Source organism: Sceloporus undulatus, chromosome 1, assembly GCF_019175285.1.
Source record: "Sceloporus undulatus isolate JIND9_A2432 ecotype Alabama chromosome 1, SceUnd_v1.1, whole genome shotgun sequence".
Lineage (NCBI taxonomy): Eukaryota > Metazoa > Chordata > Lepidosauria > Squamata > Phrynosomatidae > Sceloporus > Sceloporus undulatus.
This window is the reverse complement of record NC_056522.1, coordinates 285,611,220-285,625,711: the sequence shown is the minus strand read 5'-3', so window position 1 is coordinate 285,625,711 and position 14,492 is coordinate 285,611,220. Positions and strand designations below refer to the sequence as shown.

At 40.6% G+C, this 14,492-nt stretch overlaps 1 protein-coding gene across 1 annotated transcript in view; it reads right to left on the bottom strand.

Annotated features, from left to right (window-relative positions):
* DCDC1 (doublecortin domain containing 1) overlaps positions 1 to 14,492 on the bottom strand; it is a 368,535-nt gene that overhangs the window by 213,405 nt on the left and 140,638 nt on the right. The gene's annotated exons all lie outside the window — the stretch shown is intronic.

Genomic DNA, 14,492 nt, shown 5'->3' with positions numbered 1-14,492 from the left:
GGAGGAGGGACAAGCATGCAAGAGATACCCCTCCATACCATCTGAACTAAGAACAAAAATAGCAAAATGCAGGCCTATAACTAATCTTCAGGGGTTTTTCTCCTGTATAGTTTTTAACACCTTGCCTGATGAAGAAGCCAATGGAGCTTCTAAAGCTTGCAACATGTATATTGTGCATTTTGCTTGGCCCCATAAAGGCATCACTTTTTGTTGAAGGAGCAGTCCACAAGTATACAGCAAGATAATTCCAGGACCAGGGAGCAGCAAGAGAAAAAGGATGCAGCTGAGCCTTCACTGGGTAAGAAGCCAAGTATTCCAAGACTGCAGATTTCTAACAAGCTGATAAGAAGAGATAAGAGCTACAAGATAAGGAGGAGTTAGGTTATGCAGGATCTTGAATGTCAGAACAAACAGCTTATATTGAATCCTAGAGGGAATAGGTAGCCAATGAAGGGATATCAAAAGTGGGGTAAAATGATCAAAATGAAGGGCCAAAAAGGTAATCTTGGTGGCAGAATGAAGAATGGAAACCTAAGGGCTAAGATGAAATAACGGAAGACCAGTCAAAAGAAGATTACAGTAACTGAGACGGGAAATGACTAAAGTATGGACTAAAGCCTTAGTGGGGGAAGCTGAGAGGAAAGGTTTAATTTTAGTTATGTTATAAAGGAAGAATCAACATGACTTTGCTATAGCCTCCATATGAGGAACAAAGGACAAAGAAGAGTCAAAGCCAAAGCCAAGAGCCCATGGTTCCTTCACAGGATAGATGGGAACATTATTGAAAGTGATGAAAAATGTATAATGTAATGAAGGTTTTGGGGGGAGGGAGGTGAATAATTTTGTCTTTGCCAAATTAAGTTTAAGGCGGCAATGAAGCATCCATGCTGAGATACCAGAAAGTTATGCTGTGGTGCCATGTTCCATCTCCAAAGAAAGTTCAGGAGTGGAGAGATACAGTTGAGTATCATCAGCATAAATGTGATATTGAAACTCATACAAATTGATAAGATTAGCTAAAGATAGTGTGTAATGAAAAGACAACAAAGGGCCCAGAACAGAGCCCGGAGAAACCCCAACCAAATGAGGAAAGGAACAAGATATATGACCACCAGGTACCACATTAAATGACCATCCTGGGAGATAAGGTGAAAACCAGCTGAGAACCGAATCAGAGAAACCTAAGATAACAATACCTTGTCCAACAGAACAAACATCTCCAGCAAGCTTATGTCTTCCTCTTATCTCTTTAAGAATAATTTTCAAAACAGTGGTATGTCAAGGATAGGTGCAGAAACAACTCCCAACTCACCAATGCCATGCAGATCCAAGCCCTCAACATACTTCATGAATCCCCTTTTAAGACCCACCTTGTTGTTATATGCCTTCAATATGTTTCCAACTTTTGGTAACCCTAAGCATACCTACCACAGGGGTTTCTTGGCAAGATTTCCTCGGGGGGGGGGGGGCCTTTGACTTCTTAGACAGAGATAGTGTGACTTGCCCAAGGTCACTCACTGGGTTTCCATGCTGAGCAGGGATTTAAACCCTTGTCTCCAAAGTCATAATCTAATGCTCAAACCATTATACCACACTGGCTCTGTAAATTCAACCTTAGAGGCTTGGAAACACTGGTTGCATGTATTAACATCACATTCTTCTGTGCTTTCTACTCTTTGAACATGCATAATTTAAAGTTAAATAAGAAGAGTGGTACAGAATTGGGGAATCAAAGGATTTATATGGACTAAAAGATCTAGTTGAGAATGACCCAAAAAACAGCAAAACTGCAAGGTAATAATATAAACTTGGTTCATATCACACAGTCTAAATTGTTTGTATACATACCAAACTTTTCAAGAAAAAGGGATATTTAATAGCATTCAAGAGACTGAATGTGAACAGACAGAGATGAAACCAGAGAATTTATTCCCATGTCTACAGAAGCATAGCAGATTTGGTGGTTCACCAGGGCTCAAAACAGTGCATCTAGGGGTGGAAATTTAACAAACAATACTGGAACCTCTGTTTAATAGGCAGTCCCACCATACTATTTCCATGTGGTTCTCAGAATCAATGTTGCTGGCACTAAGCCAGGATGACTAAACTGAAGCTGATGTATTTTGGCCATATCATGAGAAGGCATGACTGACTAGAAAAGACAATAATGGTTGGTAAGGTTAAAGGCAGTAAGAAAAGAGGAAGACTACATTACAGATTGATAGACTTAACCAAGGAAGCCATGGCCCTGAATCTGCAAGAACTGAGCAGGACTGTTGATGATAGGGTGACTTGGATGTCTCATTCATGTGGTTGCCATAAGTTGAAGTCAACTTGATAACAGTTTACAACAAATGTTTCACTGAAGATGACCTGGGGAGGATCTGAAGCAAATGAAAAACCCCTCCACATGTGCCTGGAGTGCACTTCCCTAAAGAGATGCTGGCAGGCAAAAAGTGTTTGAGGTGTACACTGAGAGTAATAGTCAGCAAGTGAAATCTTACATAAATCTTACATAGACTGGTCTTGCAGCAGCATGTCTGGTCCTTAATATGCACTAGGGATTAATCGCTGCATTCATTTTGAGGAACAGTGCTGGGAATATAATTTGCAGGCCTATTTAAGTTATTCAGAAAGACTCATTAAAAATAACTTTGTGGAAACCCAGGGCCTTTTATGCTGCACAATTACAACTACAATTGAAAAAGGGATTGCATTTTAGGGAAGAGAGCACTCATAAGAGTTTCTTCTTTCTGAAAAGGCCTAGGCCTTGAGCAAGATGAAAGCAAAGAGAATATTACAACCCATAAATGAATAACAAAGGAAAACATTTTAAACTTCAGGGGAAAAACTTTGTGACTGAAATTTTTAATAGGTGAGATTGTACATTCTCTTCATTATATTGTGTTGGGCATTTTGTCTTATGTTGAATTTGTAAATTAATTTTAAATGTTGAACAATGAATTATGTTTTTTTAAAAAAAACAACTAACCAGATTTCTGTTTTTAAAAAAATTACAAACAAGAGAAAGAATCATAGAATCATAGAGTTGGAAGAGACCACAAGGGCCATCCAGTCAAACCCCCTGCCATGCAGGAAATCTCAGTCAAAACATCACTGACAGATGGCCATCCAGCCTCTGTTTAAGACCTCAAAGGAAGGAGACTCCACTACACTCCGAAGAAGGAGTGTGTTCCTCTGTCGAACAGCCCTTACTGTCAGGAAGTTCTTCCTAATGTTCAGGTGGAATCTCTTTTCCTGTAGCTTGCATCCATTGTTCCGGGTCCTGATCTCTGGAGCAGCAGAAAACAAGCTAGCTCTCTCCTCAACATGACATCCCTTCAAGTATTTAAACAGGGCTATCATATCACCTCTTAACCTTCTCTTCTCCAGGCTAAACATCCCCAGCTTCCTAAGGCGTTCCTCATAGGACATGGTTTCCAGACCCTTCACCATTTTAGTTGCCCTCCTTTGGACACACCTCAGTTTCTCAATGTCCTTTTTGAATTGTGGTGCCCAGAACCGGAAACAATATTCCAGGTGGGGCCTGACCAAAGCTGAATAGAATGGCACTATTACTTCTCTTGATCTAGACACTATACTTTTATTGATGTATAGGCATTGGCCTTTTTAGCTGCCGCATAGCACTGTTGACTCATGTTCAATTTGTGATCTACTTGGACTCCTAAATCCCTTTAACACATAGTTTCATTCAGCCAGGTGTCTCCCATCCTATATCTATGCATTTTGTTTTTCCAATCTAAGTGCAGTACCTTACGTTTCTCTGTGTTGAATTTCATTTTGTTAGCTTTGGCCCAGCTTTCTAGTCTATTCAGGTCATTTTGAATTTTAATCCTGTCCTCTGGGGTATTAGCTACTCCTCCTAGTTTGGTGTCATCCCCAAATTTGATAGGTATGCCCCCAATTCTGTCATCCAAGTCATTGATAAAGATGTTGAATAACATTGGGCCCAGGACAGACCCCTGTGGGACCCCACTGGTCACTTCTCTCCAGGATGAAAAGGAGCTTTGGCTGGTCAACCAATTACAGATCCATATAACAGTTGCCTTGTCTAGCCCACATTTTGCAAGCTTGTTTGCAAGAATGTCATGGGGAACCTTGTAAAGGCCTTACTGAAATCAAGATATACTATATCTATGGCATTCCCTTCATCTAACAAACTGGTAATTTTATCAAAAAAAGAGATCAGATTAGTCTGGCATGACTTGTGTATCTGAAACTCATGTTGACTTTTTGTGATTATGGAATTGCCTTCTAGATGTTCACAGACTTGATGTCAAGGGTTCCTCTTTTTCCTCCTTTTTGAAGATGGGGGCAACCTTTGCCCTCCTCCAGTCTGCTGGGACTTCTGTTCTCCAGGAGTTCTCAAAGATTATTGCCAATGGTTCTGATATTACATTTGCCAGTTCTTTTAATACTTTGGATGTAGTTCATCTGGTCCTGGAGACTTATATTCATTTAGATTAACAAGGTATTCCTGTACTATCTCCTTACTTATTCTGTGCTGAAATTCCCCTACTCTGTCCGCTGCTCCATTATCCTCAAGTTGAGCACGCTTTGCCTTTTCTGAGAAGACTGAAGCAAAGAATGTGTTGAGTAATTCTGCCTTTTCTCTGTCCCCGTTAGCATTTTGAAGCTCAGCTGGACAATAAATCAGAAATTTAAGACAACAGAAGAATTCAATAGGGATTACCTCCTGATTCTGTTGACAAGACTTTAAGAAACTGTGCTGTCTCAGTAGGTTTGCTGCCCAATGAAACAGACACTGGGGACTCTAAGAATTAGCAAGTTTTTGAACAAGAAATGAGGTTACAGGTTAATTACATCAGGGATTTTAGATAGATAACCTAGCTTTGTATTTTTAAATACACAGAACTAAAATGACTGGGCATTAACAGTGTTATATTCTTAAATTAGCTCTCTGTCTTAAATATCCTCTTTACAAAAAACATACATTTTTGAGCACATTTAAACTGATTAGCTTTAACCAACTAAACTATGCGCATCATATCAATCAATGTCTTCAAACAATTCTTAGCACTCTAAACTAATAATTTTGTTAATGTTAGCAACGTTGGTAGTCTTGGTTTTGGAATTTCAGCCATGACTATTATCTATTATAGAACAGGTTGTATGTATCCAGTGTAGCAGTCATGCACAACTACTTATACAATAATTCTGTAAACCTTCCATAAAGCTGTATCTCACTGAGGGCTGAAACAGACAGCCCTAAAGGGGCGGTGTCACACTACCCCTTTAAGCACCGGGTCAGAACCATGGCAACCTCATGCCACAGCCCCGATCTGGCATTTTTAGGTGCAAATAGAAGAGACAAAGTGCCACTTCTTCTTGCGCCGGAAAAAAAGCACCCCTTCCACCATCACTGTGGCTCTTTTTGCTCCTGTGGCATGCGGCGTCTAATCACTGTGCCGTAAGATCATTCCCATGCTTCCCACCTTCTGGGTGGGTGGGCAGCATAACTCCGGCTTGGGGGTGGAATCAGGGCATGCGGCATGCAGTCGCCACATCCCACATCACCCACAAGCTGGCTGTTACTGCCGGTCTGCTTTCCCCCTGAGTGTCCAAAAAGCCTCTCTGGGATTAACAGGATCCTCAATAATGACATGGAATGTGAAATGGGGGGCTGCAGTGGAAAGTGGAAATCAGGAAAAGAGCTGTGTGAGCTTACTTGAAATTTTCATTTTTTCAAAATAAAAAAAACTCTAGCAAGACATTAATAAACATGGAAGCGATAATTCCATCATTTATTATTGTTCTTTCTGTGTACAATAAAGGGAAATTCAAGTAATCAAACACTGTATGAACAAGTGACAAGACTGTATGTGTACTTGCCATTTAAAGATAATACTTTTTGCATGAGTTCAAAGACTGAAATCTGAATTGGCTTCAAGTACTCCAGGCGTATCACTCTAAACACTTTGCAGGAAAGGCATGTAGCAGAATCCAGTATATGAATATTGCCTGCATACAGTTTATAAACAGTTTTCATGAGCTAATTATTTGAGATATCTATATTGGTATTCAAATAGCACATAGCTCCTGTAAAATTTGAGCTCTTCTGAAGTATGTTATAAATGTCGATCAATATAATTCAGCTTAAATACTGTGATAATCAGTCTCCATAAGGATTGATGGGATTCCCCAATCTTCTGTTGCTAAACAAAGGAGTGGGACAAATTACTTATTTATATATACAAAACATGGTGATAAAGGCCAGCTGCAGGTATTTTTTGGAAAGTGCATTTTAATAAGGCCCCATTCAGCAAGGGAACAAATGGAGTAAAAGCTAAACTACCATGTTCAGTGGAAAAGCTCTGTCTCTCTTTCTAACAACAAAATCAATCATTTGTTCAGACTGTGGGGAGTCAAAGTTAGTTACTGAAAAGAGACCCATATATAAAACAAGTCAATAACTCATTGTGTGTTATTGTTGAGCTGAAGAAATCTGCTTTCAAAAAGCTGTTCCTACTTCCCTCCGAATGAATGTCACTGTATTCAGAGAGTGGGAGAGAGTCTTTTTGTTTCTAGTTTTTCCTTACTGCCAATTATTTATAGGAAAGAGAAATGGCTTTTCAGTGTTCCCCCACCCAAAAAAATATATCATACTATAAGTAGAGCATACATACACACACATTTTTATCATTCCCTTTCTCTTTGAGTCACCAAATAAAAGTTAGGGAAGGCTCTAGTATCTTTTAACAATTACACAGAAGGGATAATTTCAAAACAGAAACTTTAGCAGGTTATCTAATGAGTTCTCTACTCATCTAGCATAAATAGAAACACATACTGGCTCTAGATCCCTCTCCCATTAAACCTTTGTTTGTTTATTTCCATCTTCTTTCTCACTTAGATGATTAATTTCCACAAATAAGGTTATTGAGAAAATCTGGACTCTGCCGCATCTTAGACCTGTTCTCTGGTGTGTTAACAAAGACCACCACCACATAAAAGCTTCTCTACATCAAACTAACATTATCTGGCTTCAAGTACACCAAATTGCTTCCTTTGCATCATATCTAGCCTCAGCAGGAGAAACACCACATCCACTCTCCTTTTTTGAAAACTTTTGTTTGAATGCCACTTTTCATACTAATGGAACAATGGCACTTATCTACAAATATCTTCTGGAACACACATATGAGAAAGGCAAGTATATGAGCTCATTTTGGCAAGCAGAACTGAAAACCATGAATTCAAACACTGCATGGGTGCATATTTAGTCTTAACCCCCATACAAATCCCGTTCAGCATCTGTGAAGGAGAATACTTTGAAAACTATCCATAGATGGCATCTCACACCTGTAACACTATCTGAAATTATTAAAACGCTTTCTCCAGATTGCTGGAAGGGTTGTAAATCTAGAGGCTATTATATGTATATGTTGATTGAATGTCCTAAAGTGAAAAAATCCTGGGATGCAGTTCTGAATCAAATTTCATGTATCACTGATCAAACGGTAAATTTCTCTCCAGTTTTGAATTTGCTTTCTATACCGGGATACAGACCGCCCCTTTGGGGCAGCCTGCACCCGCCCCTTTGCCCGACGGATCGGGGCCTCAGCTGCCACAGCAGCAGCCCCGAGGCACCGATCCACCGCTTTTCCAGGCCACAGGGAAGCGGCAAAAGGCCACTTCCCCATGGCCTGGAAAGGGGTGTCCTTGGGGCTTCAAGCCCCAAGGACACCCTGGTGTTTATCAGACGAGCTCTAAAAGAGGTACTATTCCAGTGTGACTCCTCTAGCTGCCTCCTGTTGCATGCTGGGATTGGCAGTTTTAAGGAGGGGTATTTAGAATTCTCAGGCAGAGAAGTTCAGCTCCTTAAAACTGCCAATCCCAGCATGCAACAGGAGGCTGCTAGAGGAGTCACACTGGAATAGTACCTCTTTAAGAGCATAGTGTGATAAACATCCCTGACAGCGGTGGGGAAAGGGAGGAAGGAGCCACTCGGCCCCTTTCTCTTTGTATCGCTGGCGCGGCCATTTAAAGACCACGTCAGCACTATGCGCAGCCAAAGGAGCTCCGAAATAGAGCTCCTTCTGGCGCCACTGAAAGGGCGCCACAAGCGCCCTTCAGCGGCACCAAGACGTCATGTCCACGCCGCCTCATTTGGAGGCAGTGTGGCCAGAACATCGTAATGGCGGAGCCCATGTAGAAAGGGCGCCTCCATTACAACACCGCGGCAACATACAAGGGTTGCGGAGCATCTGGAAAGGATGCCCCGAGGCAACCTTAGTATGTGTGCAGGCTGGCGCTTTGTGCCGGTGTGTACAGCACCAATATTTATTAAAAGTAATTCTAACTTGAAACATAGGAAACTGATCATTTTTCTCATTACTGCTGTCAGATTATAAGTAGCCACATGCTGGAAGCCAGGTGACTCCTCCATTGAGAACTGGTGGACTAGAATTTTGGGTATGTGGTTGATGGAGAAACTGTCTGCTATGATGAGGTTTGGTTACAAAAGGACTGACACATTTCAAGAAGACTGGATGGTCTTTATTGACTATGTTAATCAACACTCCCACTGGATCTGCTTCACAGATAAATATTTGGACAGACACTCTACAACTTCACAAGCTGGACTATCTAGCTCTTAGGGGTTGTGCAGATCTGCAGCTGTCAAGTGCGCTGTATCGGGGCTGCAGCAACTGCACGCCGCAGCCCCAATCTGGCCTTTCCAGGGCACAAAAAGGAGCCACAAAAAGCAGCTCCTTTTTGCGCCCCAGAAAGGGCATGATAGCCATGGTGCTGCGGCTTGAAGGTGCTCCTTTGGTGCTGCATTGTGTGGACACAGTGCCAAAGGAGCACAATGATGCCATGCCTCATGTGGAGCAGTACACAGCATCACACCACCATGGGGGTGGAGTTGGAACCTGCGGCGTATGGATACCACGCCGCAACTCTGCCCCCAGGCCGGCCTTAATGGCCAGTCTATATAGCCCCTTGCTGAGAACTAACTGTCTGATTCTACTGCCGAATAACTATTCATCAGATACACGCCCTTGGCCCTTGTCGTTAATTGTTGTTGTTGTTGTTGTTGTTGTTGTCATTGTTCCACAGACTTTATGTGTTTTATTGTAAAAACTCAATAAAATTTTGATTAGAAAAATAATAGTTATGCAGAAACAGAATGCTTTGGTAGAAGGAGTTTGTATAGCAGTACAAAAGGCTGCAACTTTGGAAATGCTCTCCTCTAATACACCAGTTAAAGATACAGGAGCACTAACTTCTTTTCTCTTTGGTTGCTGCCTTCCTTTGGTCCATTTTCCTACTGCTTCTTTACCCTTGTAGTAGTAAGCCCCAACTGCAGACACGTTGGCCTGTTACAGACGGCCAAAATAAAGCTGCTTCGGGTCTCTTTGGAGATACGCTATTTAAATGATGCATGGGTCCTAAGAGTCCGGAGGGTGCGCCAAAGCCACACTCCATTCCTAAGCACTGGAGTGCAGCTTTGGTGCAGCTTCTGGATTCTTAGGATGCATGCATCATTTAAACAGCATACCTCCAAAGAGACCCGAACCAGCTTTATTTTGGCAGTCTGTAACAGGCCACTGTCTCTAATTCTCCCAATTTGGCAGGGACCATGCAATTTCCCCCATTTTATGGTGACCCCTGCTCTTCCGCTTTTTCAACTGCTTTTAAAATGATCCAGTTTCTCTCATCTCCTCCCACTTTCCCCCTTTGTCCTCAGCTTAATTCAACTGCTACACATTAAGTCCAAAGTTAACTCAGCAAGGGGAGAGGAGGGGGCAGAATCTTGCCCTTCCCAGTTAGGCTCAGGCAAAAGTAAACTGCTATAGACTCTCCTACGTTGTGTTTTCTTCCTCACTAATAATTCAACTCTAATGTTGCTTGGCTACACATGTCCCTGTTTTCATCTGTGAAATGTTGAAAGATATGCAGTTGGCTAAGGTGGTCCACAAGATTTGTTCTGAAGTCCCTCTGATATCATCACATTCATTGTCATAGTAACATCATCAACAAAATCATGTAGGCTAAATAACAGTTTGGATAAATAAGACTGCAAGATCAAAGAATGAGGAAAATAATGTCAAAACCAAAATCAAAATAACACTAACATGTTTAAAACAGTTGAAAACAGGAGACTTTTCAACACTCACAAAAATCAGTATGGTTTATTTTCACTTTACCTCCAAAATGAAAACCAATTTATTTTTATAGGCAAAGTAAAGGCTTGCTAATTGTAAGCATCAGCTCTGAATCACATGTTACTAGCGCCCTAATTGGGTATATGTGATTAAAGCTGTCATATTAATACATGTGTTAATGGAAATGAGATTGTTTCATAAGGCCGCTCGTTCATAAAATTATATATATTGCTTAGGCTTTTACAAGACAAGATAAGTAAAAGTCCAAATACTGTAATACCCATTCATTGTGTTTCTCTAGAAATATTTTTTTTTCTTTGCTGCAATCAAAGAATAATACACAGTATTTATTACACAGATTATGGAGAATATGCACTTCCCTTGTTACAATAGACCCATGGGATACTCTTCAATTTCGGAGCAGAATTTAAAGTGCTGATTGTCATATAAACCTTCAGGAAAGATTGGAAAATGGAAATAACATTTGAATACTCAACGTGTGGGTGTGCAGGGGGGGGGGGGCTCAAGATTTTGGAAACTGCAATGAGGCAAATCCTGAAGCACTTAGATGCATATTCTGGGATCTCATGGGATCCTCCTGATGTCCCAGAGGAGGAGGTTGTTGTCATGAGACAACTATCAGAGAATAACCAGCTGCCCCCTGCACTTTCCGAGACACTACATCGTCAAGGGAAGAGGACAATGGGGCATATCTGGGAGACACTTTCTTCTCCTTGGAGAGTATCTTTAAAATTTGCACTGTTTTCAAAGTCATGAACAAAGAAACTGTTTTCTACCACAACAGAGAGAAAGTTGATTACATTATTTGATTTCCTTTGGTGGAAACAAATAACAACCAGAAGCACCTGCTTTCCTAGCAAGAAATAGGCTGGGTTCCCCTTGTTGTTTTTCTGTTGGCAGGTGAAGACATATTTTTAAAGATCAATGTTTGTTTTGTCTTTTAATTTTATTGATAATTTAATAATATATCACTTTTTGTATATTGTCTCTTTTGTGAGCCACCTTGAGTCTGCACTTGGGGAGATATATAGATATAGATAAATATATATATATATATATATATATATATATATATATATATATATATATTGCAGATAATGCAAATTAAATGGATGGTGAAGGTTATTTTCTAGATCTAGAGTATTATACGTGGTATTTCCTGGAAGTTCTCTTTCCAAATACTAATCAGACCTTGTGATGGTCCCTGAGGGCAAAGCCCTGTGCATGACTATTACTCTCAGGGGATCCCTTTAAAAAAAAGAACTTTTCGCTGCCACCACCCAGTGAATGAATTATAACTATATTTATATGTAGCTCCACAGCTACACCTCCCTCCACATACACTGGGACTTGTGAGGGATAGAGAGAGAGAGATCTAGTTTCCTTTCTTGCTAACCCAGAGCAATCAGTAGCCGAGTTAAGGCACGTGTACAGGAGCAGAGAGACAGCAGATGCTTTTTAAGAAAGAAGTTTATTTTAAAAAGGTATAGAATAGGATAGAAAGAATTTATATCACTCTTGAAAAGCCCCCTTGCCTTGCAGGTCAAAGAACATAGTTATAGAGTTCATTCCACACAAGCCATTGTTGAAAATAACAAAAGGCCTAAACCCACTAAGCTAACACGTTCCTAACTACTCACGCAGTGATGAGATTTGTAGTCCTTTTGAGTTCCTGGATGCAGGGAGGGCCCCTTGCCTCTCGACCTGCATTCCCCTGAGTCTGTGTCTCCCAGGCTCCAAGAGACACCATCTGGTTCCCCCCAGGAGAGGACAAAGGGAGAGACAAAGAACTGCATGGCCGCAAAGGGCCTTTTAAAGATTTCCCATAGAAAGTTCTTGAATCTCGCGGTCCTACTCTCTGATTGGTCAGTTAGACCTTACATCAGTTATGATGCCACAGCTCATTAGCATGTGATGTCATCTCTCATTAGCATGTACCTCCTCCCAGATTAACCCTTTGTAGTTCAGGAGAAGTCCTCAGGTGACTGGAGGACCAGTCATCACAGACCTGACCCTGCTTAGCTTCTGAGATAGATAGGATATGATGCCTTCAGGGTATCTTTAGTAATTCTAAAAATGCATCACATCTCTATAAAGGATGGAGCTCTTCAGATCCGCATGCTCCAAGCCCTCACCGTGCCGCCCAGGCACCATCTTGGTGCACACCTGTATACATAGCATGAGCCCTAATGACAACAGTGCTGCACACAAGGGGTGTCATCATGATGTGCAAGCGTGCCTATGCCACCCCTTCATGGATGCAAAAAGAACCCAGCCAGAAGCGGGTTCTTTTTGGTTCCTCCGGGGGCCACGGCATGTGGTTGCTGCGGCCTCCTTCAGGGGCAAAAGGCCCCAATAAGCATTATGTATATTTTAGTTAAACCCTTTTTAAATCTTGCTGAAATTTCTATCACCCTATGAAAGAGACTGAAATAACTTTGAACTGTCCACCAAATCCTACACTTTTATTGGAAGACAATGGCAAATTATGAAGCCAAAGACATGGCAGTTGTGAGGTTTTCAGATCACTGCTTCTAGCCCTAGATCTTTATCTGGAAATGTCACTGGGCTGTTATTGGTTCAAATGGAACCTACTTGGAGTCAGCAGTTATTTGGCAACCACATTGTTATTCCTCTTCTATAATGGTAGGCCTTGTAGGATCATAAATATCTTAATGGCAAAGAAAATAAAGCACAAAACCTAAGGTCTTACTTGTTAGTGAGAAAACAATTTCATCCCTGTATGAAAAGAACTTGTTTGGATGCCAAGATGCTAGAAATGTAAGGCCTAAAAAGGTCTAGATTGGTCCCTACAGCCAATTTTTCCTTTAAAAAAATCTGAGGATTAGTAGTTTGTTATTTGGTTCTCCTGACTTCTCCATTTTGCTCGTGATCATTCTACAGTTTGAAATATTGTTCTGCTAAGCAGTTCATACTAGTGCATCTGGTACATATGAGAGCTCATAGTGTTCTCATTTTTGACTTTTGTATACATTCTTCAGTAGTTTTCAGTTCACTTGATTTTTTTCTTGTTTGTAAAGTCTCCTTTAGCCAGTTTATCTTGTAAATAAACACATCTCCATACATTTAGTAGGTTTGTGTGCATGCATTATTATTTATGCAGTTTTAGGAACTCACTAGTTCTAAATTCAGCATCTATTTGCTTGACTATTACATCCTGAATATTATTTTGGCTTGCAGATCTTAAGAACAGAAGGAGCAGGGCTTGTTGACAACCCTTTAGGATGTCGTTTAGGACCTGGGTTTCCTCTGACTCTGGCTGGATTGGACAAAATGGGGTGTGTGACAATTATGCCTTGCAGGATTGTTGTTGAACTTGTTTAATTTACCCAGAAATGGCTGGTGATTGACTTGAAACTTGACACCTATTTAGACAGAGCCTTCACTTTTGAGATCCCTGTTCACACACAACCCATTGTTACTATAGCTCTACTGGTGTTGCAAGCAAATGTCTCCATAGGGCTACTGTTAGAGGTAATTCTTGAAATGCCTTTTTGTACATGTATCTACATATGCTGCCTTGCAGACTTCAGATCAATTGAAACATGACATCTTGTAATGTCACAAAATCAGAAGAGAAAGGTTTTTTTTTTCATTACAATTTTTCCTCTATGGATTCATCCAGACTTGTCAAATGGATCAGGACATGACAGTTTTTACTACTGCACTTGTTGCTTTTATTTTCAAGGACCAAATAACACTTCTCTTGTCCCAGTGTATTTCCTGGTCATTCCAATCAATCACCACAATTTTTTACTTCTTAAGTTGGCTGTATGTTTGCCTGTATGTTTTAGAATTTTAAAAGTCCAAAACCACATGTGTACCTACTATTGTGGTTCACTTGAGGAGGGGACAGTGCTCCATTATATTTTAACTTTTCATATTCTTGCAGTCTACTGCCTGCCCCTGTTTCACCATCCTATTGCCCCATATAAGGTAACTGATCACCTTCTATGAAGAGAGCTGTTAAACACATTCTCCAGAACCTTTGTACTATTGCTATAAGACGCTGGGCTAATATCACTGTATTTTGTTTTGGAGTGCACAAACACAGGAATTCCACTATAAAATTTTACAGTAATAATGTAACAATAATAAAGTTTTTAAAGACTTTTTAAAAAAATTATAGTAGTAATGCTAATGTTCTGAGATTTTAAAAATAATTTTAAAACAGTAAGGAGGAACAGGGGAGAAAGAAGTCTCATGAGAACTGCAAAACATGTGGAGGCAAAATGAGTGCAGGAGAGTCAAACACAGAGACATCTAAATTCACAATTCATGGTGCCAACAAGATGC